Genomic DNA, 5214 nt, shown 5'->3' with positions numbered 1-5214 from the left:
TTCTGTATCCACATAAACATGTGTAGGACTGTTGATGCTATTGGATTCAGGGTATTGCAGCACAGCAAATTCTCTCACAAAGTCCATCTAATAAGACCTTAGAGACGCAGCCCAGAGCAACATTCTGATTCAAAGATCTCCCTTAGTCAAAGACTTGCAACACAGCCTGCTTCATTCACCATGCACGACAGGATGGTGAGGAACCTCTGCTTGAAATTTGAAGTACCAGAGTAGGCCAAGATAGATTAGATTATTACATTTTTAAATTGCTGTATGTCGTAATTAAAGTAAACTTACTAAAAGTAGTGATGCTTTTAACTACATTTTTGGTAGCGTTACAGAAGCTCGGTTGTTTGCAAGATGTTTTAGAACATTTAATGACATTACACTGTATTTTTTTTCACATTCTGTTGTGCACAAACAAGCTAAGCCGATTCTTGAATCCTAGTTCTTTCTAAAGTAGCAGTCTGATTCTGTTGAACATGAATTCTGTTGAATGAAATATGAAGTTTATTTATTTATATTTTATGAACTATATTTAATGCCAAATTATGCATGTTTTATTCAATGATGGGCACTTTTTGCCAGTTAATTTTGTCCACTAACAATGTTAAAAATTGATATAATCATTTTCACACAGTAAATATTGATAATGTTTGTGTTCATTTGAACCCTTTCGTTTAGATTATCGTCATTTTTAATATGTAAGAATGCATTTGACAATGAATTTTAAGATTGAAAGTCTGGGACAAGAATGGTAAAACAATAAAATCTAAACATATTTTTTTCTTATTTTTTTTAAATAAATGAACTCATTAAAAGAAATCTGTTTAAATGTATATCAGTTTTAATATAAATCCAAAAAGTGCCTGAAGATGTAGAAACACTTACAGTGTATAGGTTTGTCATTGTTTTTGTACTACATAAACCATTCATTTCAAGTGAAGTGAAGTGACATGTGGCCAAGTGTGGTGACCCATACACAGAATTTGTGCTCTGCATTTAACCCATCCAAGTGCACACACACAGTAGTGAACACACACACACACACACACACACACCGTGAACACACACCCGGAGCAGTGGGCAGCCATATTGCTTCGGTGCCTGGGGAGCAGTTGGGGGTTCGGTGCCTTGCTCAAGGGTCTCACCTTGTCGTGGTATTGAGGGTGGACTGCCTGACTGCCCTATTTGTTTGTACTAGTACTGTTTCTTTTTTAATAATTGTATAATTGGATTTATATATCTTTAAACAATAAGTTTACCTGAAATATCTCATAGTCAGCTTCCTCTTAGTACACTGAACTAAAGCTAACTACACATTTTAAAATAGTATTTTGACTACTTGAAATTATAAGTGGTTTGAAGCTTGTCAAGATACATTTCAGTAGGCTCCTCCAACACTTTTCGTTGACAGCTAATTCTGTTTAAAGTTTGATAAAACATATATTGTGCACTATAGGATTGTGGAAAGGAGAGGATGCAGATGCCATTTGTATTCAAGTAGCCTTAGGCAGATCTGTGAGCCATTCAGCACTGGGAAATGTCTGCTGCTAAGCATGAGCTCACCTGCCATGTATGAGTCGTAGTCCATCTTCTAAAAACATATCCAACTGTCTTTCACCCTGCTGCCCAGGAACTGGGCCGTCTGCACATTCAATTCACTTACGGCTGGCCATCACCAGTCGATGTGGAGAAATAACGAGCTGATGAAAACCCCCAGAAAGACAAACACGCCGACTGTCACAGCAGCATTGCAGATGTGTCCTCGTACATGCTAAACAAAGGAGCTAAAATCAGAATGAGCAAGGGATCTCTGAAAGCCTAACTGCACACTTCAGGAATGATAATTGCCCTTTAGACCAGCATCTCACCCGGAATAGAAACTGGCACTGATCAATGGCAAATCACAAGGTGACCTTATTGCATACAGTTACTCCTTTGATATTCTGTCTGCATTGGGAAAAGGCCCTTTTTGAATTACTGATGGCATCTAAATGATGAAATGCCATCTTATAGGGTCATCACATCCATCAACATCATACATTTGTGTATTGTGACGAGTGGGGGCGGGGCCGAGAGCCATGGGAACGGAGCGAGGCCGTTGGAGTAATTGATAATGAGCGACACCTGCACCACTCACCGGTCTCGAGTCTCAGGAAGGAGCTCCGGAAGGATAAAAGGGAGGAGTGACGACCGTGTCGGACGAGAGAGGACCAGGCCTGGAGTTTATTTTGTGTTTTGTGTGCGGCAGTCGTCCGCGAGGGGCTGCCGCTTTACTTTCGTTTTGTGTTTGTTTATTTTATTCAATTATCTAAATGTCCGCCGGTTCCCGCCTTCTTCTTCCCGATCTACAAACGTTGTTACAATAATAAAACTAAGTATGATGACATATTCTTTTATATATTTTAATACGTTTGTTACTCTGAATGACCTTTTGCCAAAAAGAGAGAGAATATTGGTATTGCAATGTTTTTAGCATTATTCTGTATCATTAAATGTGTTGAAATAATATTCATTAGTAAATGACAGCAGCAGCAGATGTTGAAAAAATATTTCACTCTTCTATTTAGCTTAACTTGTCACTTTGCTTCTGATGTATTTATGCTATGAATACTTTCTGTTTGCCAACATAAATTATGTTATCAGACTGGGTATTTTGGGCGGAGAATCCCCTCAATGACATTTTACTTTCACAAACACTATCTGAAACATTAAAGTAGACACTTTACTTGCATTTAATATGTTTTCTATGCATATAAAATCACTTTTGTCAATTTAATTTGATCCGGACACCAAAATGGTCTTGTCTTTGATCCATATATATTAGTTACAAGAACAAGTAATTTTAAGAATTTAGAAGGGTATTGAAGCAGGAACTGGTGGGAGAAAACAGCTTAATCATGATTAAAAAAAAGTCAAAAATCCCAAAATGGTCATGGTCAACTTATTTTGTCTTTATGCCAAATTTTAATTATTTAATAATGATCCTAATTATTATTAATTCTATGATTAATCTTAATTAGTTTTTGACATGTGTTGTTAAATTCTCTCATTATCTTGAAAAATGGATATCTCAAGCTGTTGAAGTGTCAAGCTGTTTAAATCAAAGTCCTACATTGACATTTCTTGACACATTGGCAGAGCTCACATTAGTTCTGTAGTCCCACTCAAGGCCGTCTCCACATAAACTCTTGCTTTTCTCTAATATTCCCGAGAGGAGACAAGCATAAATGCGTGTGTGTTTGTGAGGGAGTGTGTTTGTTGTGATTGTGTGAGTGCATAAGCACAGGTCCAATGGCTTTGAATAATGGATGGGGCTCGTGTTTGTTTGAAAGTGCGCCATTTCCCCTCGGCTGAAATGCGTCGCTGCATGAATATTAAATGCAGTGGAGTGTTTTGACCATCTCCGTGCTACCGTCCCACTCCCAGCAAATCACTCTTAGATGCATTAAAGCCACTGAAAAAATACCCCAAATGTCCACGGTCTATAGATGTATACTTTAGACTCTCCATACAATGGCCACATCTCGACTGAACTGGACTTGATATTCACACTATGCCAAGTTTTTCACAACCTTCTTAAACAGCTGGAAATCACAAGGGATAAAACGATTTGCATACATCTGAAATTTGGCACAGTGCAGACTTTGGACTGACTTCAAATTAAGACCTGGAACACCTTGAAGTTTTGGGAAGATCTTTGTGACTTTGAAAGCAGAAAATTCATCAGAGATTTGCTAGGAGTGGGACGTTTTCATGTCATTATCTTACTAAAAGTCACATCCTGGCCATTTCCATTGAAATGATGTCCGCTGAAATTAAATGGCGGTCTGTGGTCCCTCTCAGAAGCGACCCAAACTACAAGTAAATACACAGTTCGTGGAAAAGTATTGTTTTGATATTGAGTCTTTTAATGCGAGCCCAATGCTACTGAGGGCAACAAACACACCACATGTTCTTGTCACTAAAGATCTGACTCAAATAAATATAGGTTAGTTCAGACTTTGTGAAGTTCAATGCTCACTCACCACACCACCATTCAAGAGTTTTCTTTTTCTATTTGATTATATTTTATGATAATAATTAATAATTTATTCCTGTGATGCAAAGCTGAATTTTCAGTATTATTCAGTGTCACATGATCCTTCAGAAATCATCCCGATATGCAGCTTTGCTGATCCAGAAACATTTTCTAGTATTATCAATGGTGAAAACAGTTGTGCTGTTTAAAGGGGTCATATATTTATGCACCAAGAGCTTGTAACACTCCAAAAAGAAAGGAAAAATCGCATCATATGACCCTTTAATATTTGTTTAACATATGTCACTTTTGATCAATTTAATGTAATCTAAATACTTGCTGAAAAAAAAGTATTAATTTCTCACCAAAAGTGCCTTGACAAAGTCTGAGTTGAAAGAAACAATTAATACAAAAGAAAAAAAAATCACAAATAGAAACAAATTAGGTCACACTTTATTTTAAGGTCTAATTCTTGCTATTAACAAACCATTAACTATGACTTTTGCCTAAATAAACTCCTAATTTGCTGCTTATTAATAGTTAGTAAGGTAGTGTCACGATTATGTTCAGTTTAGTTCAGTTTCTGTCATGTCTGTAATGAGCTCTCATTAGTTACCATGGTTTCTGATTAGTTAATCCTTGTCCAGCTGTTCCTGCTTATTTCCCTCATTTACCTTGTGTGTACTTATAGTCCTGATTCTGTTCTATCCTTCGTCGGTTATTAGCTTATGTTATGTGTTGTACCAAGTCAGTATTCTCAGTAAAGTCTGTTTGGAATTATGCATCTTCGTTTGCTGTCCTCATTCCTTGACGACCCGTGACAGAATAACCGACCGCATCAAAATAAACAAAGCATGGACTCACCAGCGTTACGTCTCCTCCTCAGACCAGAAAGCCGAAGGTGGCTGGAGTATTTGGGCTGGATGCTCCAGAACAGCGGCCTCTCCCTCACAGAGACACCAACAGGGCTCGTCCAGGAACCAGAGCCGGAGTTCACCAAAGCCGAGGAGACTGAGCACGCTGATCAGTTCACTGTAAAGCCAGGAGCGGACATGAATCTCATAGATCTGTGGTCCGCGGATCCAGTTCCCACCCAAGTACCCCCCCTCAAACCTTTGTCTTCTTCGCCGGTCCCGTCCGGATTGTTAGAGGCTCCGGTCCCGTCCGGAGATCCTCCTCCTCCGATGTCT

This window comes from Sinocyclocheilus rhinocerous, unplaced genomic scaffold (assembly GCF_001515625.1).
Source record: "Sinocyclocheilus rhinocerous isolate Xijiao unplaced genomic scaffold, SAMN03320098_v1.1 scaffold3086, whole genome shotgun sequence".
NCBI classification, from domain to species: domain Eukaryota; kingdom Metazoa; phylum Chordata; class Actinopteri; order Cypriniformes; family Cyprinidae; genus Sinocyclocheilus; species Sinocyclocheilus rhinocerous.
The sequence above is the reverse complement of the archived record's forward strand: the minus strand, read 5'-3'. Positions refer to the sequence as shown.